General features: G+C 40.4%; 1 protein-coding gene across 6 annotated transcripts in view; it reads right to left on the reverse strand.

Moving 5' to 3' along the window:
* LOC111865358 overlaps positions 1 to 25,978 on the reverse strand; it is a 525,090-nt gene that overhangs the window by 46,731 nt on the left and 452,381 nt on the right. The gene's annotated exons all lie outside the window — the stretch shown is intronic.

The following is a 25,978-nucleotide window of genomic DNA, read 5'->3' on the forward strand; positions in this document are numbered from 1 at the left end:
CAGCACTAGAGACATAGGGCGTGTACCCCGAGAAATTTTTAATTTTTAAACATTTCGAAAAAGAAAAGAAGATTTATAGACATTTTAATTTGAATTGAAGTTTAAAAAAAAGTGCAAATTTTAGAAATCAGATTGACGCGTGTAGGTTAACAAAGATTTTATACGTACATACAATTGGAAAGACTGGTGATTTTAAATTTTAAACTACGGGCAGTGTAGCAGCTACGTAAGAATACACACCTGATGATGGCTATTTAGGGCCGAAACATGTAGTGTGGAGGAAGGGAAGAAGAAAGAACTACAATTAAATTGTTGCACTTTAGACGGAGTTTGTCTCATATACCTTGATATTCTCTCTAATACTTCCTCGTGCTTCAGTCTTCCTTAAAATAAAGTGCATTAAAGTAATGTCACGTGTATGAGTGACTATAGAAAGGGTTTGGATTGGTAATTGGATTTATTGAACACGTACAGATCGTAACTACAAGTATTTTTTTTATTGCTACTGGGGTGGGACTAAGTCCCTTGTACTGCGGCCATTTCTGGCCTATTGTACCAGCCCCAGATGTTAGGTGAGGGTGATTGTGGAGCAATTGGTGGAATGAAGATTGGCAGGGAAACCGAAGTACTCGGAGAAAACCTGCTCCAGCGCCACTTTGTCCACCACAAATCCCACTTGACCGAACCCGGGCAGCCGCGGTGGGAAGCCAGCGACCAACTGCTTGAGCTATGGCGCGGCCACACTAACTACAAGTAACTATAGCACTATAGCTAATTCAAACACTCTGCATTTCACTAAAGCATGTATTAAACCTCCTCAGTCTGCTGTATCTTCACCGGCTGTCGCCTGGTAACGGCTTTCAACGCCTTAGCTTCCTCAGCTTCCGTGTTCACATCTTTAATGGACGGCAACTTCCTTCCAACTAACTAAACTGTAGAGTTGTCCTACTTATAACACCTCAGCACTTACCACACAGAAAACAGTCAGAGTCAGAGTCAGAATCAGAGGGAGAGCTACTTTACGACTGGCCGTATACCGCCAATCAGTTCGTCTTGGCAACAAGCCCCTTGAGACTCACGATCAGTAATTTTTTTTTTCAGCTGAACACTTGCAGTCATAGTCCTTATGTAACATCCTCTCTGAAGAAAGGATGGATCCGTCGTTTACAATTTCTGCTGGTCCTCGCCAGCGCAGTAATTCTCAGGTGCGAGTCCCGCGAGACTCATGACCATATTTTACTCTCTCAGATTCGAGACTCCCCCAACCTGGAGGGCCAGGTCCAAGCATTGATATCCCCCAGGAACAGGGTAGCCCGGCTATACCCCCAGGCACTGGGTTCCATTTTAGCCGCCTCCTACGACTCGCAGGGCTACGGTGGAGGTATTCGACTACGGCTTCACACGGGAACACAGAAAACATCTCTCCCCAAAGTTCTTATATTGTTGCGTCACGTAGCTGTCGAAAGAACCGCGTAGAGAACACAGCTTCCCAGTTAGCCCATTGATGCGTGTTAGGAATCTATTGAGGCCATTACCTAGCAATGACCGTTGTTTACAGAATCATTACTTAGCAATGGGTCTACATGCTGCAATAATATAAGTACTTACGTCGGAGATAGCAAGTTTTTAATAAACCTAGCCATCGGTTCTCTCTGGTTACTTGCTCAGCTGATTTTCGACCATGAAGATGGAGGTGGTACGTTCCTCCAAAACGTCGGTTAACACCACATATACACGGTGCCAAATCCCAGAAGACTGCTTTCTTCATAGTCACCGCCGTGAAAGCCTCAAATCTTACATACATAGCAGATCCTTTTTCTTTACTTCCCCGAGGCCTTTATGATCACTTTATGCATTAATCCTCATGCCTAGCGAAGAGACACTGATGGATATTCAGTCCAGTCCAGTCCAGCCCAGTAAATTGCTGCTGGTCCTAGCCAGCACAGTCGTTCTTGGTTTCGGGCCGCGTCGGGACCCATGACCATAATGTAGTCTTTTACACACTTTCACGTGTTTTGAAACCGTACCTCCTCTGCGACGAAAGGAGGGGTCTATCTGCTATCATTCACTCTCTCTCAGCTGGGGGTGACACGGTGGATATGGATCGGGTTGTGAATTAATATACTGTATATGGCCTCTTAGCAAACCAGGCAATGCTGACAGAATGAAGGGAAAAAATAAACAAAGGATTTCATGTTGTGGATTAGAGGTTCAGGTAAAAGCATAAATATAAATCTATCCCTAGAATAGGCCGTGGAAAATAAAAGGGTTGTGAGACGTCGAGGCTCCCGCATTTTCTACACAGTCGGCTCACAGATGTCGGCAAGGTTGTCAGCCTTACGCGCCGGACGCCCTTTACCTCCAGGAAGATTCCTTGTACTCATTTCTGTTAGTGGCTGAGTCGACCTCAGGGACACAGTGCGGATGGAAGGATTAGGTCAATCGAAAAGAACAACAATCTCATTGGGAATCGAACCTGCGACCTTCTGGCTTGTAGCATAGTGCGATTAGATGTTCGGAATCAGGCAAATTTAATATTAATTTTTTATTATTTTACGATGCTTCCAGTAACTAGAGCAGGGTTGTATAAATTGCTGAACATTCCGTAAGTCAGCTAAGCTAGGCAAAAGAGTAATATGAATTTTGCAACGCTCACCAGTACAGCACACACGTACAGTCATTTCCACTCCCATTTTTACTTTTTTCGTATCCTCATCAAATTTACTGATTGAAAATGGACTTAGTCCGAATCGCCTTGTGTGACAATACCAGTTATACTAAGTACGCATTGCGTTGCATCAAAATCTTCCAAATTTGGGCCATTTACGTTCATCATCCTTAAATAATTCATGCTTCTCGTCCGAAATAACGATCTAAGGCATATTCATAACACTAAAACCCTCTTACATGAGGTTGCTGATGTTGGTAGTACTGCAACAATACTGAGACTGTTGCTTAGCAGAGGGAATCCAGAAACTGAATGATCTCAATTTTGCCCTATGATTTTTAAGTTCATACCACTCTCCCATTATATCATTTAGCATTCCAAATTCCTGAAGGCCACGAGAACGCGCCGGAAATGGATGCTGTTAATGAAACACCATTCCATTAGCAACGAACTCCATTTTTCCTTTTATTTTTGTTGCCTTTTAAATTAATTTTTCCCACATATGGTCACTAGGTTCGTAAAAAACTTCTCTTGAGTTCAAAACTTAAATTAAATTCAATAATTTCAGGCACTTCATTGACGACATTGATGCAAATTACAAAAACTCCAGATTATACTCTTTTTTGTTATGACACCGAGTAGTCTCAGGAATGGTTACCATTGTTTTTGTAGAATTTCCCTGAAGATGGAAACAATATTTCCCTCCGAAACGTTAAGTCTGGGTATGACATTTAATAAGTCTCGTAACTAGTTACCGACATTTCGAAAGAACTACCCTGAATGTGGGGATAGTAGTTTCCTCCGAAACGGTGCTAGTAAATTGTTAGGCTAAAAGTATGCCATAACCACTAAGACTATAGTCTAAATTTTCACTGCTATGAAAACTTCAAGTCCCATATACAAAACTGTCTTGGCCAGTTTTCATCTTGCACAAGTTTGACACATTTTTAATACAGCTCAGATCAATTTAAATGCTGAAATCGTGTTTACATATCCGCGGGTAAAGGGACATAACTTCCATAAAAGGATTCCATTCTTCTATAACAAAAGCTATCCAGAAGCTGAAATAGTAGACCTTTGGACTATTTGGGAAAAATAAGTTAATTATTTAAATTAGGAAACGAAAAGCGGGTTTGGAAATTCACTGAATGCAAGTCTTGTCCTGCGGCACAAATGAAACTGCTATTCAAGTTTTAAGTCTGAAGGTAAAGTAATACTGAGATTATGTAGGAAGAGTTATTCCATAAATTGGAAAGTTCATAGCGTGGATCTACGTAGATGGAAAGGATTAGTAAGTTCTGCGTGCTGCCAGAAAAACAGGTCTAAGCTACGCCTAAAATGTAAAATTCTCCTCTAGCAACGTGGTAATGAAAACGTGCAAAGATTTTCTGGAAACAAAGGGCTTAAGTATAACTTCATAAACTTATATTACTTAAGGAACCCAATTTACATTACTTTCGATTGTTGTATGGATCATATTTCTACATATGCTCGGAACATTTTCGTGGTGTTTTCAGATGCGCAAAAGGGGGATTTTAATTCACTTGGATACGGTTTCTGTCTGACTGTGTGTGTGTGTGTCATGCATGAACAGGCATCTTTAAAGAAGTTACAAATAGAACCGAGAGATGGCAGCAACATATGGCATTAAGAAGTACCAACGCTTCAATCGGCAGTTTCAAGTCACAGTATTCAAGTATTCCGTGAAACCGCGATCTCATGAGCTATAAGGGAGCTACAAATGCGTTAATGGAAGTGTTACCTATGCGTACCGTAATTAGAAATAGGAATTGTCACAATTTCCCGCTTTCAACGCATATTTCAGTATTTATATGTGACTGGAGGAGAAGTTGTGGCATGTAGTCTCCCAGTGTCGTCTCAAACTACTACAGAAATCAATGACTACACAGACCTACGTAAGTAACACTATTTGAGATGGCCCTTATATGTACTCTATATTAAGGACGTGTCCTGAATTTAAAGGAAAGCTTTAAAAGTTTATTGATTGATCGCCTACACGTTATGATTTTGAGAATTTTAAATATTTCTGAGTGATGGATGTCTATTTTGATATATACTTTTCATGCAGATAGGCTCCACTTTTACTGGAGTGACATGTATAGGGAAAGCTTTTACACATCGACGTAAATCACCAGTATGAAACGTGTGTGTGATTCATCATCGTCACGACGCCTTGAGCTTCATGATTTATGTCTAGGTACAGAGAAAGGCACTGAAGCACCTTCAAGTGAGAATTTTATTTTCTTTTATTCTCCTGAAGCAATGCTCTCCCACTGATGATCAGAATGGCTGTCAATCGTAAGGTGAGTCAGGCTTGGACTAGACTTCTTCCTCTATCGTGAAGATTCTCTGAAACATCGATGTCTACCAAACTATTCGGCATCACATCCCACAAGACTGATTTCCATAATCACAGCTGTGAAAACGCCAGTTTGTCCTTCCCTGCAGTTTTCAGTGTTCATCCGCCTATATCATTTGCACTTCCCAGACCACTGCACGAACTCCGATCCTGTACTATCAGGGAGCTCGACTTCCTGGTGACCATCCCACAGAGAGTATGTCCTAATTGTAGAATCTGATTAAAGCTTAATATGAGTGACATCACAGACCTATGGGGCCACGCGGTAGCGTAGTTGTTTGAGCCACTATGCTGCCAGCCGGACCGTCGCGGTTTCGATTCCCGATGTCACTAGATTTCTCAATTGACCTAATCCTTCCAGCCACATTTTGACTCTGGAGTCGACTCAGACATGAATACAAGGAATCTTCCTGGGGGGAAAGGGTGGCCGGCCGGAACGTAAGGCTGAAACCTCACCGCCATCTGAAGCCGATTGTCTAGAAAATGTGGGATCCTCGACGTGTCACAACCCTACGGGCCCTCACGGCCTGTTACAGGGATAGTTTTTAACACAGACCTATAATTTCAGTGCGTGCTGTGAAGAGAGAATATAAACTATGCTTTGAATGGATGATAGTAACCGGTTAGTCCTTCACACAGTACCGATCATACGTGATCGATACTTTTTTAATTACTTTTATTTCACGTAATTTTATTCTCCATTTTTAAAATTCGGCGATAAAACGTCACTTGATTCACAGGAATTGTAATCATTGTCAATCTATCCCTTTCTGAATTCCATAAGAGTTAGTCAGATAAATTCTGTCATATAAAGCTATCCCTGTAGCAGGCGGTGAAGGATAGGATTGTGAGACGTCGAGGTTCCCACATTATCTAGACAATCGGCTTACAGATGGCGGTAAGGTTGTCAGCCTCACGCACCGACAGCCCTTTACCCCCCAGGAAGATTCCTGGTACTAATTTCTGTTAGAGGCTGAGTAGACCCCAGGACCATAATGCGGCTGGAAGAATTAGGTCAATTGAAAAACTCCACCTCATCAGGACTCGAACACGCGATCTTCCGGCTTGTAGCATAGTGCCTCAACCAACTACGATACCGCGTGCCCCCATTCTCTCATGTATGACATAATTTTATTCAGTAAAGTAAAGATGGCCGGTCACGGTAGCCGAGCGGTCTAAGGCATGTACTGTCTTCGCTCGCTCGGAAGCTGGGATCGTGGGTTCGAATCCCACTCAGGGCATGGATGTTTGTGTGTTTTTGTGTGTTTGTGTACAGGTAGAGGCCTTGCGACGAGCTGATCACCGGCCCAAGGAGTCCTACCGAATATGTAATATCTAAAAAAACCGAAGTGAACTGAGACGTTCATGGAGGTAGGCCTAGGCCCACTGGAGCTGTAGTGCCAAGAAAAAAAAAGTAAAGATGTGCCTGTGCTTAATTGATTAAGCACTACACCATGAAGACGTATGGTGAAGTGGTTGTACAGATACATGTTTTCTTGAACTTGGCACTAGTTGGAGGCAACTGGTCAGCTTTACGCCCCTGTCGTTTTATCCCTGGGGAATTAGCCCCCGATACCTATTGGATAGGAGGCTGGGTGGGCCCCAGAACCGGTTTGGACGACTTGAAGGGAAAATTCTTGACCATAACGGGACTCGAACGCTAACTGCTTGGCCGTTCAGCCTATAGCCAGCCGCTATATCGACTGAGCTTAATTGTTTCGACTATGCACACTCATAAATTAATATAAGATGATAATCGAGGTGACTGGTTTTCATACAAGAGTCTTTAATTTAAATAATAGCAGAGGAAAAGCCCGTTGAATTTGAGCGGAAAATAATTTGTTTCATATATTCATTCTTGACCACTCGTCTTCCGTTAATTTATCCTTGTCATTCGTCTTCCATTAATTTACCCCTGTCATACTTTATCTCGTTCCCTCCTTTGCCGATTAAAAAGATGAAGTTACATCTCTGTCCGTTAGATGGCACAGCCTGGAACACTGGTGTCTCACGTGTAAGCATATACCTAGTCAGATAATATACGCACACGGTCATAAACAGTCTACTATTGAATATATGGATGAGAACGTGGCTTTCGCCTCCCTGCTTCTTTCTCTTACAAAGGATTTGCAGATTCGATAACCAGTGATTGAGATTAGCTCTTTCTAAGGGGTCCAAATGAGTAGGTGTCGTCTCCCCCCTCACCTGAGGACGGAAATAGATCCTGTTTCCGAAAAGTCGTTTTTTATATTTTCTAGAATACCGGACGATGGGAAAAGTTAAAAAACCCAGTAACTCTGTGTGTTATACACCATCGTCAGAACCCTTTACATTCTACTTTCTACTCTTTGAAATCCAATCTGGATTGATTTTCAAATGTTAATTTTCGTTTAGCCTTGGCTGACGAATAAGTTACAAGTCTGAAGTACCTTAAATAAATATTAACTACCTCCACTGGCCTGTAGTCCGCAAGCAAACTATACCGACCGAGCGACCGCCGCTTGTCGGCGAAGTTAGTGCCAACTTTTGCGGATAGAGGGTGTCACGTTGTCAGCGCAACGGGTCCCCACGGCCGTTAGTCTCGGTTTTATAGACCGGAATAAATATTATTACTTAGATTTAATCAAGGACTATGTTTCTATCGCATTACTTGCTCTTATACATATTACGTATGAAAAAAATTCAACTTATTCCGAATTTGAGGTTCGCAAAGCGGCTAATAGAAACAATACTGCCTTTTAATATATGAACAAGTTCTCTGACGTTTATGAGGATATTACTACCTCCATCTTCAGGGCATAAGAGAAAACGAAGCAAACGACCAGCAAGAAAAAGAAAGAGGTAAGCAAAGGCGTTACTTTGTTGGCTTACTCTTCGATCCTAAAGAAGGAGCACGTATGTTCCTCTGAAACATCAGCGAAATTGTATTGGACTACACGGCGTTACACTCCGGAACACACTACTTTTCAGTTTCAGATTAATATAGGGTTGTGTACTGCTGACGGCTGGTTTGAATTTTTGCAAGCCCTAATTCATTACGCTATCACTTTTTGTTTCACTAAGCCTACTTTATGTGTGATGGGACTGCCTTTCTGCCTCTGGATTTAAAGTTACGGGTATATAGTTTAGTTACTAAAAATAACACAGATAAATCCGTCAATATTTTATTCCATGAGCGATGTTGATACTTTGGAAAGTTACGAACATCCATTATTGTATTTTAGGGATTAATTTCTGGGTCCAGGAAGCAGGCAGACAGAACTTCTCCTACCATCATTAAACTGATTCCAACTTATGAAATGATCAGAATTATCATCTGTAGGGAAGAAAATTCTCAATATTTTCGGAAAGACGAATTCCATTTGTTTCTATCCGGAATCGAAAGATCTCATTTTAATAACATAAGCACATTCTGATCTAATTATCTTTGACGTATACATGTTAATAATGTGGGATGAAGGAATCTGTACTGATATATTTAATTTTTCATCAACAGAAGTTTCCATGAAATTATACAAACATGAGAAGGCTTTTCATGTTGAAAAAGGAACTAGAAACGAAAAAAAAAACTTTTAGATAGACTATGTATGTTCTGAAGCAGAGTAATATATTATGTACAGAACTTTTTCTTTCTCAAAATTCTTGATATAAAAAAGTAATGGTGGAAATAAAAAACACGGCAAGGGTATATGAGTGAATAGGACGGCGAAGAGTGAATTAGCTCATCCAAGCACAGTTGTTTCTTATATACTAAAAAACTCTAAAATCTATACCGACTGAGCGGCCGCCGCTTGTCGGCGAAGTTGGTGCCAACTTTAGAGGATAGAGGGCGTAGCGTGGTCAGCGCAAATAATCCCCACGGCCGTTTATTTCGAATTTCTAGACCGCAGCCGCTATTTCCATGAAACAGCTCCTCAGTTATCATCACGAGACTGAGTGGACGCCGTTCCAGACCCACTACTTCTCATTAAATCTTGTAGCACCGGGAATCAAACCCGGGACCTCTGGATCTGTAGCCAGGAACTCTGACCACTAGACTACAGAGGCGGTCGTTTTATATATACTCGTACTACCTGCTTTAACATTAAAGCTCTACATATTTCCCACAGAATGTATTTATGTATTCTTTATGTGATCCTCACTGTAAACGTCGATTATTTTCCTAAATAATATTAATCGTTTGGTCTTTAATATGTTCCCTGCGAGGTGGGAATTGAATTTTTAATTGACTAGTTGAACGCGAGACTTCAAATGTTTAGACAGAAATCATGGAAGGAAGACAAGAGAGAACTGACACATTTTGGAATTCAAATTTCATTGAAATAGTGGAGCATGCATACTCGTTAACTTCATATAGCTAACTAACGAACTCCATGGAGCTGAGCTCTTCTTGAGAAGCCCGCCCGTTGTGCGGTTACTCAAGAATTTACCAACATTTTGTGGAACCCGAAGTTTCATTTCTGTGTTCACAAGAGCCCTCCACTGGTCCCTATTCTGAGCCAGATCTATCCAGTATATACCAGCCCATCCTATCTCTCTAAGATCCATATTAATATTATCCTCCCACCTATATCTGGGTTTTCCTAGTGGTCTCCTTCGTTCTCGTTTTCCCACCAATATCCTATATGTACTCCTTCTCATACGCGCTACATGCACTGCCCAACTCCTCCTTCTTGGATTGATCATTCTAAATACACTTGATTTAGTGGAAGTACAGAAGGTCAGATGGAACAGGGGTGGCACCGAACCAGCAAGTGAATTGAATATAACCAACTGACCAGTCAAACCTGCTTGAATATACATGTATCTCCCGTTATCACAGCAGAAGTAAAATAATTACAACTCTGTCCAGTGCATATTATGTGGAAATATTTTTTGGTTTCATGTTGGTACCATAAAGAGAATTTACGTCTCCAGCGGTGACTTCTATTCTGATAGTACTCTGGTGCTAGGCCTCATACGTGTGGAGTATTTTTAATGCTTTTTTTCCTTAACTCTCGCAGATGGTTCGTGGTGTGCTTGGTTTGTATACCCTATCTGGTGTTGGTACAGGTGTAAGGAGATAGGGACTAGATCTATCGGTTGGGACCATCTCAGAAGGCATTACCTGAAGATGAAGGCAGAATTCAGTCTCCGAAACGTTGTGTTAAATAAAAACAGGACGGTTTTTTGAATAAAACAAGACCACGGATAATGTCCAGAAGCATAATATTTATACTAAAAAAATTGTTTTATGCATTACACTGTTTGTGGAAATGAAAGACCCGGGGCCGAATTTAAGGTAAAGGGACCGGGACTCTCGTCCCGGGACCTCCACAAAACAAAAACAGAATAAACATATCTTGTTGAGACATCTGATCCTCTAAAATCGCGAAAAGTTAGTTTGTATTTTTATTTATCATAACAAATAGAACAAAAAGAATGAGAACTGCCATAAACTAAATTTATTGTTACTGGTAGAGACCACTCACAACTGTAAATTCGGGCTTGTAAAGACCAGTGAGCATGCGTAGTTTGACGTATTGTACCGTGTATGGTTTCATAAGGGGCACGAGAAAGAAAGGACGAAAGAGGAAAATGAAAAAGAAGAATTTTATATTACAGAAGATTAATAAAACGCGTGTGATTTGTGATGTTAGAAGAGAGAAGACATTCATTTCGTCTCTTTGGGCACAGATCAAAGGACACTTATGGCGGAATTTTTATGACCGTACATTTCTACCATCCTGAACAGTGAAGAATACCGAAACATTTCAGCATCGTCTGTAACTTATTTTACAACACCATCAGCAGCTAGTCTGTATTACGTCGGCAAATAAGACGACAGGTTGGATATGATTTGGAAGGATGAGGTAGACGCTTAGGACCGCCACTGTGGTCTAGTAGTCAGAGTTCATGGCTACAGATCCAGAGGTTTCGGGTTCGATTCCCCGCACTACCAGATTTTCTGAGAAGCGGTGGGTCTGGAACGGAGTCCACCCAGCTTCATGAGAATAATTGACGAGTTGCTTCAAGGAAATAGCGGCTTCGGTCTAGAAAACTGCAATTAACGGCCGTGGGGATTCGTTGTGTTGACCACGCGACACCCTCTATCCGCTAAATTTGGCACTAACTTCGCCGACAAGCGGCGGTTGCTAGGTCGGTATAGTTCGCTTGCTTACTCAAGCCACGGAGTTCTTGTTTGAGGTAGTCGTTTAAACAGAGCTGGTATCCACGAACTTATATGGAGGAACTATGGAAACACACGACGAAACTCAGGATTGTCAGTGTTCTGGTCGTGGTTCGAACTGAGCACTATCCCCTGAATACTAATCTAGAGCGTTACTGCTGTGTTAATCCGCTCGGTAACACTTGAACTAGTTCAAGTTATATAAAAAACACTTAAGCTTATTGAAACACATCATGCGGTATCATTTACTTTAATCGTCTTACAGAAACTGTATATTGATACAAAGAAACCAGATACTGCAAAAACAACTTCTAATATCCGCTCTCAAGTGGAACAGATCATGCAAATATTATACATTGAAAACTTTGAAAATGCGTGGTTATCCATACGTATAAGGTAATTTTATTCGCGTTTGAAAACTGAGAGAGGGGAAATAAAAAGCCTTTTTTCGTTCAAATCTCAACAGGGAACGGGTGAAGTAGGTTTCTCTTGAGAGTTCTCAACAAGTTCAGAGAAGGCCACGGACTGTTTCCAAGATAAAGGCATTAGGCCTATCGTCTCTGCGTGCGTTGCCTCCTTAGGGGGAACACAATATATATTTTCACGGCGCACGCACTGCGCTGCAACAGATGGTGCTGTCTGCCACAGACCAAAGTAATAAAATACACATGATACATTTTCTCTATCATTTATTTCTTGTACGTTCTACATACCTATTCTTCTATGTCTAAAACAGTAAACGAGTTCCATTTCAAATTTCCATTGTATAAACCAGTGGCTTATGTAAGATCTTTCTTCTCTCTCGTCTCTTTTTTTCCTTATTTTCAACACTTTCAGATTCTGCTGTTCGTATATTGAAAAGAGAGAAGAAGCAAACAAGCTGTAGAAGAGAAGGAAAGAAGAATTAGCGTAAAAGACACAGAAGAAAACAGCCAAAAATGGGAAAGAAATAAAGACGGATAACCCTTCCCAATGTTTTGGGTCTAAATGGGTTGAAATCCCCAAGCCCGCTCCCCTACCACCTAAAATTATAGGCCAAATTTTATGCCTTTAGTGTAAGATAAAGATAAGGCTTAAAAGTAAAGCTGATTATATGCTTAATTAAGCACCACGCCACAAAGAATCATAGAGGAGGTACAGCTCTACGTGTTCATAACCTCGGCACTAGATGCAGGTGGTCCGTGCCAACTAAATGGAAGGCCGTGTGGGCCTCAGGGCTAGTCTGGACGCTGCAGAAAGGGAAACTCTCTTTCCCCTGCCGGTAGTCGAACACCTACCACTCGGGCATCCAGCCCTCAGCTCGTCATTATATCGATAGAGTTACTTATAAACTTATCACTCTGTACATTTTGTGTATTTGTTTATTTGTTTCAAACAGCAAAACTGCCTAAAGCATATGAGCCTTTTGAAAACTTAACTGTAAACAAAAATAAGAAGTTCTGGGAAGAGTCATTTCCTGTCTTTTGATGTGATACGGACAGCACAGAAAATGAAAAATTAGGGAACACACAGACTGCCCATACGACACAGAGAGCACAGAAAACGACGCATCCAACAATTCTTCTATTGTTGTGTGTATCTGTTCCTGCGGTAAATTTCTTACCGAGCCGTTGCATAGCAACGTTACGAGGGATAAACATTCCACCACACTCAGACAGATGGGAAGGATTTACAAAGTACACCGTTGAGATGGGCTCAGTTGTCATGATATATACCAAGTTTCATAAATATTGGCTTAGGCATTCAAAAGTTAACAGGGGGGGGCATGGTGATCGCATAAGCCTACTTTTATTTTTTTTTTCAAAATAAGGAAAGCGGGCTAATGAATCCCTACCTTCACAGGCAACACATTGTTTCTCCATTAAAAAGGACAGACGGTAAATGGTAAAGGGTTACTTAGGGGAATAATCGTTATTTTTTTTTTCAAAATTGTAGGAAACAAAAAATGCACCGTGTGGGCAGAATATTTTAATGTTAAAACAGGAGGTACATATAGCTACCACTGTTCTTTAAATATTTAACAGGGAAAACACAAATTGTGCTGAATATTTAAATGACAATGGTAACTATATATACCACTTATTTAACATTACATAATACACTGTCACATGTAGGTTGGTAAGCGTGACGAAAATGATGGGTTCTAGTTCAGTTGATTGGATTTATTAGCTCCTTGGTTACAAGTTCTCTTAATCACATTTAAATACAGCGCTATCCGCTTTATTTACACACACTGGTCCTCTCCTGTTAACTCAATTACAACACAGAACTATAACAGTCTCACTGAATCATATACTCCACGTATTACACATGAATGGATTCTTCTGATCACGCACCAAGTCTTCACTGGACGACTTCTTATTCTTCCACCGAGAACTCTGAACTGGCTGACTTTGAGCGCCGTTTGTCTTTAAGACAACTCTTTTGTACGAACCCCACGGAAAACAACACCCATTGTTTTTATATGCTAAACCTTCTACAAGTATGTCACTATCATTTCGTTCAACACATTTTCCAGTTCACTATTCATCAATCATCCTACTCGTACCTATCAACGCTATATAATCTATTAAGAACGCCCTTAAATAAACCACAAAGGAAGGAAGGAAGGAAGGAAGCGAGCATGACCTAATCAGGGTATTTTTCCCGGTATTTGAGAGACTGAATAAAATCAATTTGTACTCTTCGCCAAGTATAATTAGAAAGATCAAATCGCGGAGGATGAGATGAGCGGGACATGTAGCACGAATGGAAGCGAAGAGGAATGCATATAGGATATTGGTGAGAAAGCCAGAAGGAAAGATACCACTAGGAAGACCAACACGTAGGTGGGTGGACAATATTAAAATTGATCTTAGATAGAATGGAGTGGTATTGACTGGACTGATCTGGCTCAAGAGAGGGACCAGTGGAGGAATCTTGTAAACACGGTACTGAAACTTCGGGTTTCATAAAATGCTGGGATGTTCTTGAGTAGCTGCACAACTGGCGGCTTCTCGAGAAGGGCTCAGCTCCATGAAGTTAGTTTTATTCAATATAGCCCGTATCTGGGACGAGATTCGAACCGATTAACCACAGAACTGAAGTCTATAGCGTTATCACCCCACCTCACCGTTAGATTGATTATTCCTCTGCGCTAAAAGAAGATTTCATTAACACCAATTCACCGTTTTGCTTATAGTGTGTGTTTATTGGTTTTGTATGCTTCTCAGAGTAAATACCGATTATCGTCCTAAACTTAATTAACCAAGTGTTCTTTTTTATTGCTAGTGGGGTGGGACAAAGTCCCTTGTACTGCGGCCACTTCTGGCCTATTGTACCAGCCCCAGATGATAGGTGAGGGTGATTGTGGAGCAATTGGTGGAATAAAGATTGGCAGGGGAAACCGAAGTACTCGGAGAAAACCTGCCATAGCGCCACTTTGTCCCCCACAAATCCTACTTGACAAGACCCGGGATCGAACACGGGCCGCCGCGGTGGGAAGCCAGCGACTGACCGCTTGAATTATGGCGGGGCCCGACTAAGTGCTCTTTGTAAGAGACATACAACGTGTCTTTTTAGGACACAGAAACTGAAATCTTAATATTGCTCAAAGAGTTTTATGCCTCGATAGGTTGAGAGATAATTTTCAAGATTATTGAAAAGTTCTGACTTCAGTCTGTGGCTAGACTATACAACAGTAACTATTCATTTGGTATTAAGTAGAAGGCCGAATATATCCAAACTATTCTGCAGTAAAATTAATTAAAGTAAATTACTAGACCCTAAAGCCTTCCACTTAAATTAAATAGACAGGATAATTAAAATTTAACAAAGGCTCGCTGATGTATATATGTGTGTGTTAAATTCAGAATAAACCTTTCATTAATGGCTAATATATCAAAGTAGCTTCGTAACTGGTTAATGTATGTGAATACACTGTTGATAGATCAGTAATTGGTATTCCTGTAGTGTCATATACAGAACAGTTGGTGCATGTATATGTAAGCATTAATGAGTTAGGCATTACATCGATTACGTGACGTAATTCCTGTCCATACAGATTTATACAACCGTGAAATCGTTAGTACGAGCAATATTCCATTTTACACTGCGTAATATTTAGTCTTCGGTAAATACCTCGCGATAATACAGCTTGATATGTTACAAAACTGAATCACTTAGCTGGAAAAATTAACATATACATACATGTCCTCCTTTTAGGCATTATATAATGCCTAAAAGGAGGACATATGCCCTTTTCAAAATTAACCTATTCAATTAAGTGTCTACCAGTAGAATTCGCGTTGAAATTTCAAAGGGATGCTTACATACTCACACTACTCTGTTGATGAAATAACGAAGCAGTATAGGACGTAAAAAATGGCGGTTACAGGTGACTGTTTCAGGCATACCAACCGTTACTGAATCTAAACAAGAGTAGATCTATTTTGTAAGGCCTGATCATTGTTGATGAAATAAATATGAATTTACTTAAAGCCTCTTAACTATATCCCACCAGATATAAGACGTCGGGCCTCATATTCAATTTTATATAGAAGTTGTCCCATGATTAATAGCAAACGTACTTGTAATTGCTGGTTATCTGCTGCTAACGTTATAATATATCCTTGTTAAATTGTTTATTGTTAGATTATTAACTTTGTTTTATACTGGGGCTAGAGTAAAATTCTAGATATTCTACATTTATTTAAAATTGTTGAAATTTAGTATACAGAGACACCCAGGAGGTACTGACCAGTGTTCATCATTCATCTGTAATACTGTGGTTTCTTTTTATTTTAAATAACAAAAATCTGAAGTTAGGTTTTGAGTTGTGTTTTTGAAAATTAAGTTCTAATGATGAAAAGTAAGGGACATTCCCCTTATGGCTATCCAACTAGAATTTCACCAATTTGTCGGGTGTATGATATACAAGTAGAATTAACTTTGGTTTCAACACAAGTTAGGAAATCTACGCATACTGTAACAATTCTGGAATGTTTGCTTATTTCCGTTCAATCACCTCGAAAATCATAAGATTAATGAAGAAGTGTGCTGGATACACAACGCACCTTTCCTCTAACTCGAAGCTCACTGCTAGCAGTTACTTTGTTAAAGCTAAGAATTTAACATGTACATTCAGAACGTCATCCAATGTGGAGGCGGGTTCGAATACCTCCACCGTAGCCCTGCGAGTCGTAGGAGGCGACGAAACGGGAAACTGGTGGCTCTGAGCATGACTGGGCCATCCCGTCACTAGGGGGGACAGACATAGAGACCTGGTCCTCCAGGCTGGGGGTTGGAAGCAAGACTGACGACTTTTGCTCTATAAAAAAATTATTACTTTAATTGTTTCTTGCATCCTGTTGTGTATTTAATCAATATTAGAGTCAATTTTACCGACTACACAACACGTTTTTATTATTATCACACTACATGTTTCGACCTCAAGAGGTCATCCTCAGGTGTACGAACACAGCTGTATAATTACATGCAATCACATTTAAAAATTTAAAATTTTTAAATTTTAACTTTTAACATTTAGAATAATATTTTAACCTATGTTTTATAAGAAGAATTTGATATTTATTGAGCGTAAGCCTGAATAAGATACAGAGTCGAATAAGTGAAAAAACGAATGTGATTGCGTGTAATTATACAGCTGTGTTCGTACACCTGAGGATGACCTCTTGAGGTCGAAACATGTAGTGTGATAATAAAACAAAAGTGTTGTGTTGTCGGTAAAATTGACTCTAATATTGAAAAAAAAATTATTGCGAAATCTAAAGATGTGAAAACTGGATGCAATCTGACAGAACATTCTAAGGAAGGTTCTGACTCACAAATGGGCCGTTTTCCCACTGATAATGATACGTAATTCAGAACGTCTCTGATAACTGGTAAAAGGCAGTTTATGCGATATTGCACACAGGCAACGGCGCCAGACATTGTGTATGGCTTAATGAGAACAAGTTCACTATAGCTGCAGTCACAGCGTCTGCAGGGAAAAAAAGAAAAGAAAATATTTATTGTGTAATTTTAACCCTTTAACACTGTAGCCCTTAGAAAGAAATCAATATTTAGGAGTGGTTAAGTATGGAAACAGAGTAAAAAAGCGACGTCGTTTTTAATCTCGTTGTTTTGCTTCTTTCACCCTTTTCTTTTCTCTCCGTCTCATTTTCCTTCCTTTCGTTTAGTTCATCATCCTTCCTCTTCAACACCTGCTTTTCTTATCCTACTTCTTCATGTCCTCCTCAGATTCTTCCTTTATTTTCCTCTTCTGTATCTCTTGTCTTTCATTATCACCACTTCCACGTCTTCTTCATTTTCTCTTTGTATTTCATTCTTCTAGCCGGTCACGGTAGGCGCGCGGTCTAAGGTATGAACTGTCTTCGCTCGCTGGAACACTGGGATCGTGTGCTCGAATCCCACTCAAGGCATGGAAGTCTGTGTGCGTTTGTTCTGTTTGCGTTGCCCTGTGTGTAGGTAGCGGCCTTGAGACGGGCTGATCCCCCGTCCAAGGAGTCCTACCGACTGTGTATAGGATTAAGAAACTGAAAAAGCGGCCAAGATCCAACAAAGAACTGTACAGTCATAGGTCCTATTGTTCTCTTCCGTTTCCTTCTTTATCGTCTTCTCGATTTCCTTTGGCTTCCCCTAATTTTGTTATTATTATTATTTTCCGAGCAACTCAGTTGTGGGTTCAGAGTCTGAGAGGGTTAAATAAATCTGACTTAAAAGTCACACTATAAAATATTTATACACCCCTGGAGAGACATGATTAAATGCACAGGCTGGAAAATTACAACAGAATAACAGAAACAATACTCTGAACGTCGTATTGTCTGAAGTCACAATAAAATTTAATCGTCCAATGGGACGGCAGCTTGAAAGGAATTATCAAGCAATATGATGTAGGAATGCATTATATGAAATTACAGCATTTCCGAGAGGACGCTTGAAGGGAAATACAATCGGCCATTTTGTATTCTTCCATCAGGATGCTAATGTCAGCATTTAGCACGTTTAACATTTAAGCTTCTTTTACTTTGTTGTTATCTCCGCCTTCAATTCAGACGTGTAAAGAATGTAGACAAGGGTTTCTCTCAGGCGTAGAGAGTAGAGAGTAGAGAGGCTACATTCAAGAGCAGTGAGCATGTTCTAAGAGAGGAAGAACTAGGATTTCTATGTGAAGATACAAGAACAAAGTCCAGCGGTACAATGGCGGACAACAGACCAAGAATACATAAACTGGAGATGGGGGCCAATGTAAGCTATTTCGTCCTCACTGAAAACGGCACACAAAATTTCATTCCTGTTTTCATTAGCCAGAGCAGACTTGTACAAGTCAGGTGAGTGTAAGGGGATATTCTGCAAATTAGTTTTTGAAGTATTTCTCTTCTGAAACTAAAAAACGAATGAGAACGGTGGGGCAGTACATAGTACTGGAAAATGAGGCAATACAAATATTAGTCGATAAATCTGGAAAAAGGAGACAATATGGGGGCTTAAAATAAACCTGAAATAAATTGTCGTGGGTTCGACTTCCCATGAAGTCATTGGCTTCTTCAATTGACCTAATCCTTCCAGCCGCAATATGGCCCCAAGGTCGACTCAGTCTCTAACAGTCTAACAGTCTCTAACCAGGAATTTTCCTGGAGGTAAAGGGCGGCCGGCCGGCGTGTAAGGCTGACAATATCACCGCCATCTGTGAGCCGATTGTCTAGGGAATGTGGGAGCCTCGACGTCTCACAACCTTATAGTCCTTCACGGCCTGTTGCAGGGATAGCTTAATTTTTTTTAATTCGCTTAGTGGGGGGTGGAGTCCAACTGGGTCCACTAGGCACGGCGGCCAGTGATTGGCCTATTGTGATTATGATGATAGAGACTTTGGTGGCATGAAGATTGACAGGGAAAACTGAAGTATCCGGAGAAAACCCAACCCAGCGCCACGTTGTCCACCACAAATCCCACTTGACCAGACCCGGGATGGAACCCAGGCCGCCGCGGTGGGAAGCCAGCGACTAACCGCTTGAGCTTGCAGGGATAGCTTTACCTTACCTTACAAACAGAGCAATGCTGACGAATTAAAGCAATAACATGGATAAATATATTTAAAACCTGTCCTTCAACTTTTTATACAAAACACATCAGGTCTGAAATCGCGCGAACTACAAAAGGAAGCTTCGACAATTTCGAAAGACAAGTGTTGATTGTTAAATATACAAATTCGAAAATGTGAGTGTAACGCAGCAATTGTTTAATTACCTATAGGACTGCAACAGCTCGGGAAACGCGTACTGAACAAGAAATTTGTGCTTCATTTTTCCTTACATGCTTTCGTTCAAAACATTTTTCGCGAGTTATGTTCGAGATGAGCGCAGAAGCGAATGTATCTCTTCGTGTAAAATGGGCATTATAACTGGCCGATCTGAATTATAATCTAAAAGGCTCGGCAATATTTCGTGAAATTAGCCAGTCTCTAATTTAAACAAAATCTAAACGTCCTTTCTCGAGTTGCTTCGTGTGCACAGCAACAGTCACTGTGCAGGTATCTGAATGCGCCTAAGGCGAGTATTTCATATCCGTACCGAAATAATTTTTATGAATACAATCATGAAGGTGATGGCAAAGCTACAGTGAGCACAGGACATGCGTTTGGAAATGTAACCGATACACTGAACATCATAAAAACAGAGCGAAAAAAGGAAACCACTTACTTTAGAAAAACACTACATATATAAAATAAGTAGAAAAGGACTAGACATGAACGACGCATATATTGACATATATAACCCAATATTTGAAACACTACAAGAATTAAACACTAGGTAGCAGCACACACCTTTGAAAGATACAACAGAAATGGATCGTCTCTGTGGTCCGCGAAATAAAACTGAACCGACGTGCTTTCGTGACAATAAACGTATGAGAGCAGGCCATTTCAGTCTTAAAGCAAGCTTAAGTAGATTAAATATTGTGTCCAAGGCTGAATGCGAATGCGGTGATGGGCTGCAAACGGAGGAACATATCTTCTGGGCCTGTAAAAGGTACGAGGACCAACGGGCAATAGTGATGGCCATTTTGTCTGAGAACAGCAAAAAAGAATACCCGAAGTCAGTTACAGAACAGGGAAAAAATTTGCGCATGACGTCTGATACTTCATAAACAAAATTACTAAGTTTATTAAAAAAAAGAAAAAGAAGTGTTGGATGGGCATTGCCCAGGTATTTTTATGTACATTAATTTTTTCAAAATAAAAGAAAAACAGAACCAACTCACTGCCGTTGTAGCATAAGATACATAAGACGGGCATAATCTGCTTTATAAAGTCTGCACCGACAGAGGACTTGTATACAGTGCAAAACGAAGAATTTTCAATAACATGTTATGTGTAGATTCTAAAGGGTTCTGACGATGGTGGATGACACACATAATTACTGGGTTTTTGGACATTTTCCACTGCCCGGAATTTTAGGTAACAGAGGACACGATGTTTCGGAAACTGGATCTGTTTCCGTGTTCAGGTGAGAAAGGAAGACACCTACTCAGTTGGGCCCCTTAGAAAGAGCTAATCTCATTCAATGGATTTCTCACCTGAAGACGGAAACAGATCCAGTTTCCGAAATGTCGTGTCCTCTATTACCTAGAACTCCGGACGATGAAAAAAGTCCAAAAACCCAGTAATTCTGTGCAACATGTTATATATCCGATATGTACACTTGACAAAAGGCCAAGTATATTAATATGAGACAAACCTATCATGTCGTCAGAGAGGATGTTACATAAGGACTATTACCACAAGAATTCAGTTGGAAAAATCTCTGGTCGTGATCCCAAGGTGATTGGCGCCAAGACGAACTGATTGGCTGTAAACCACAGAGTCGTAAACTGACTTTGATAGAATTATTGGGTTTTTGGACTTTGTTCATCGTCCGGTAATCTAAAGGTTTCCGAAAATTTTTGGGTTTTCTAGTTTTTAGAATATCTGACGATGGAGAAGGTCCGAAAACCCAGTAATTATGCGCGTTACACACCGTTTTCAGACGTCAGAATCCTTTAGAATCTGCTCGATCCACCCCAGTCTAGCAAACATTTCTAACAGCTACACCATACGGCAAGTACATATACATGTATACCAACACATGTAGTGTGGATACACCAGTGATGTAGAAGAGATTTTAAAGTTAACATCTTTTAAATGTTTCAAAAAGCAAAGTTGCATGTGAGACGGCTAATAACTAACAAGGAATAAAGAAGTTATTGTTTGCTGAGTTCAGCACAACACAACGAAGAATTACTAGGGAGTGGTCGTATAGCTTCATGCGTTAACTTCGGCATTAGATGGAAGTGAGTGGTCAGCTTCACGTTCCGGCTATTTGTCCAAGGGGTAAACAATCTCCAATACCCGTTGTACAGGAGACTGGATGGGCCTTAGTGCCAGCTGGAACATAAGGGAGTAGAGAACAATTCATTACCTCTGCCGGGAATCGAACCAGGATTCCTCGGTCGTCGAGACCGCAGCTCAGTCGCTATACAGACTGAGCTATCTCAGAAAGGCAAAATGTATAACTTCCATTATGATTAAGCACTACGCCATGACGACGTATGGGGGAATGGAGCTGTAGCTCCATAAATTATTATCTCGGTAACAGATGAAGGTGAATGGACAGCTTAAAGCCCTGGCAGTTTTAACCTAGAGGAGAGACACCCCTACACTAGTGGATACGAGGCTCAGAAATAAAAACATGTGCTCCTGCCGAGAATCAAACCCCGATTCTCTGGTAGTACAGCCCTTAATCTAGTCAATATCCTACGTGAGCCATGCTTTTTCTGTGACTTGGAATGTACACAAAGTGGGATCAGTAACATGACGTTTCCGAATTAAATGCCGAACGCGACAGTATTTTGTGAGCAGACTGTACAGCCTGCAATAAACAAAGAGCCCCAGAGTTGAGAAGTTACAAATGGAGATAAGCAAAAAGAGAGGGAAATCTGAAATGAATGACAGGAAAGAGACAGAGATAATATTCAGTGACAGAGCTAGGGAACTACATAATGAATAAAGACAAGTATTAAAGTGTGGAGAAGATAATAGGACTGAGAGAAGGGGATAAGATCGGAGAGGATTGCCTCTTCTCAGCAATGGCTAGGATGCATGTCTCTGTCTGCTACATCAATTGCAGCTTTGCAAATGGATGTTTAAGGCTGCAGATGTTGGCTGTCATGACTACTGATTCTCCTGTTAAAGAAATCAGTTAAAAAAAGTAAAAATTAACTCAACTTTAAGACTAAACACTGTTTAGTTCGAATTGTTTGCATTCCTAACGTCTATGTTAAAATGTAAAGATTAAAATACTTAAAAGTACAGTTTTATTATTTTATTTTGTATGGAAGTGAAACTTGACCTCTAACCTCGACAGAAGAAGAGACTGATGGTTTTCGACAACATAATGCTCTCAATAATTATCTCAATGTAGCAGCCTCGTTAAACATATTATTGCCATGAAATAAAATACAATGACAAAAACTGGCTGCAAAAAACATCGAAAACTTATATTGTTCATATCCGCAATCTTATTCAGTGCTGCCAACATCAGTTTTGAAGTATAGTAAAATTGTCCTTAATCTGTGTCATTTACCCAGCACTTTCTTACCACTTACATACACAGCAGGCTGATCTAGCAATAACGCCCTACACTTCGATGAGGCGTACTAGGTTCGAATATCGCTTGGGACATCAATTCTCCTGACTGAGATTTTTCACGGTTCTAAGTCCTCCTTGGCAATTTCTGTAAGAGCATCTAGATTAGAACACTGCAGTATCCTTCCAAATCCTTTCCTAATCATCATTCATCAATCATCCTACCATTCGACGCTATATAGCTCGAGACACGGACAGCGGCATAGAATAACATCCCCCAAAAGAGAAAACACTTAAATATATGCAAAATCATGTATAGATTATGGATATAAAAAGGTAAAGCTATCCCTGTAACAGGCCGTGGAGGCCCATGGGGTTGTGAGACGTCGAGGCCCCCATACTTTCTAGACAATCCGCTCACAAATAGCGGCGATTTTGTCAGCCTTACGCGCCGGCCGCCCTTTACCGCTGGAGAGATTCCCAGTACTCATTTCTGTTTGAGGCTGAGTGGACCCCAGGGCCATAGTTCGGCTGGAAAGATTAGATCGATTGAAGAATCCAATGACCTCATCGGGAATCGAATCTGCGACCATTCGGCTTGTTCAGATTATGGATATAACTCACTTTAATTCTGATATATATCCAACATGAGCATTAACTTGCAGATAACAATTGCTTATAGTGAAATGCATCTATTAAGAAATATAATTGGCAGTGCTGGAAAGCGTAGATGAGATCTTCTGTTTTTGTTTTCGTGGTTTAATGATGACAATATGGCTTCGAATGATATATTGAATAGTGACTGTAGAAGTGGAAAGGAAGTTGATGAAAACGGTCGTAGACTAATCTTCTATGCTATTCAGACATTTGTTTGCAGTTTACAGAATTTTGTTGCTAAAATTTTCATACCTAATCTACTGTTTTAATAGGCATCAGTGAATTTGTATAAATTAAATACGAACAAATGTGTGTGGCAAAACTTTTGAGTTGGATTGTACCGTACATAAGAGACTTGAAATATCTGTGAAACTGTTTGAGAAGCAGACATTCTACAAGAAACAAGGGAATGGTATTGGGCTAGAGATATATGTAATGTGCCTGCTGAGAGCCCTACTCAACACGCAGCAGTTTCACAGTTTCTAATCTCTTAGAGTGCCCAGAGAACGCCGTGGTAACTGGAGGAGATCCTGAGCTCCTTAAGAGTACAGTACTGCATTAATGGGCACATGAATAAAATTACATACTTCAGAACATGATAGGTCCTATATAATACATATATAATTGAGATCCGCTAACTCTTTGCAATAAATTTCATACTGAGTGGCTGACAGTAGCTCAGTTGGTCAAGAAACTCGACGTAATTTGTTCAGCCAGTAGAATTACTACCGTGTTCATAAGAACTTGTGACGTGACTCTCTCCTGAGTAATTTAAATTCTGTCCACAATTTCATATCCCATTTCTTTATGGTATATTTAATATCATTCTAACGTCTATGCCTAGGGTTATCTGATTCTCTCACTCAACTTCTGTACGCGTTTATTACCTCCCCTTGCGTGTCTACGTGTCCTGCCAATCACATCCGCCTTGATTTGATCGCTGTAATAACAATATTTGGTGGAGGCTATGAATTATGGAGCTCCACAGTAAGCAGTTTTACTACAGTCTCCTGTAACTTCCTCCATCTTAGATTATAATATTCCCCTCAACATCCTGTTCTCAAACATCCTGCAATCCTTCGATCAGGACAACAGAATAAGTTTCACATCCATACAAAACAATGGATAAATAAACAATGTTGATAAATATTTATAAGCTATAAAATTCAATCTATAGTTAAACAAATAACAAACGAGAAAACAATTGAAAACGAATTTTATTGCTTAGAATGCAAAACAAAACAATTTTAAAACGACGCGCTTCATTTATTTATTTATTTAACGAATTAATTTACCAACTTCGGTCTTAAAACAAAGAAACTGAAAGAGGACAGAGATTATTATTAGAACATAGCGCTGTCTTCCTATGGTTCTACATGTCCGCTAATTTCGGTTCTGGAAGGAGCAGACACATCTGCGCAATGAGTTCCATCATTCCTTATCCCTACTGCAGGGCCTACTATTTCTTCAACTGTTTCATCTGCCTAGTAATCGTTTCTCATGACAAGTCAGATTGCGTTCCCATAGAAATGTCTTACAAGATTAGCAAGATTGTAAAAGAATATATACGGTGTATGTTTGACAGGGACTATAAGCAGAAAGACATAAATGCTAACATCCATCATATTCAAATTACTTACAAGAATTGAATACGAATGAATGAATGAAGGAATGGGGGGTGGGCCATAATATTCCGGCCCCTTGCATTGCGACCTTCAATGATCAATTGTGCTTCCCCTTTTGATTAACCCTTTATTAATCCTACACTTCCAATGAAATATAGGACTTTGACGAATGTCGTCTTCTGGGATGTGGCGCCGTGTAGATCTTGTGTCAACCGACGTTCCAGAGGAAGGTATCGTTACCATCTTCATGAAATAAAAATCTGCGAGCGAGGAACCAGCGTGAGCAGACTGCTAGCCGCCTGTCTCACGCTGGTTCCTCGAGGATTTTTCTACCCTAAAGATGGGGGGGGGGNCTCTGAAACGTCGGTTCACACAAGATCTACACGGCGCCACATCCCAGAAGACGGCGTTGTTCATAGTCACCGCCGTGAAAACCTCAAATCCTACAAATGTATGACTTTATTTATGGGGGTGTCATAGTAGTCATTTGGTTCTATAAAAACTGGCCCATGTGACGAAATCTTAAATAAGCTATGGTCTCACAATCACATAGGATGCGTGTGGCTGATTCATTTTCTTCTAGGCACCTTTCGCAAGTGGGGTCATCCATCAATTCCAGTTTGAAAAGGTGTCCTTTAAGGCGACAGTGTCCTATAAATTGTCCCACCACCCATCTTAATTGGTCCTTCGTTCTACCGGAAGAGGGCCCTAGTATAAGTCCCTCTTCCTGTTACGGACTTCCAATGTTTTTGTGATTTCTGTTCGATCAGTCTCTGACCGCTTTCTTGGAAACTCGAATTGAGATGCAGCAAGCTGGTTCAGGCCCTGTGAACGGCTGTTCAGATCCTGTTCT

The sequence above is a fragment of the Cryptotermes secundus genome, unplaced genomic scaffold (assembly GCF_002891405.2).
Source record: "Cryptotermes secundus unplaced genomic scaffold, Csec_1.0 scaffold114, whole genome shotgun sequence".
NCBI lineage: Eukaryota > Metazoa > Arthropoda > Insecta > Blattodea > Kalotermitidae > Cryptotermes > Cryptotermes secundus.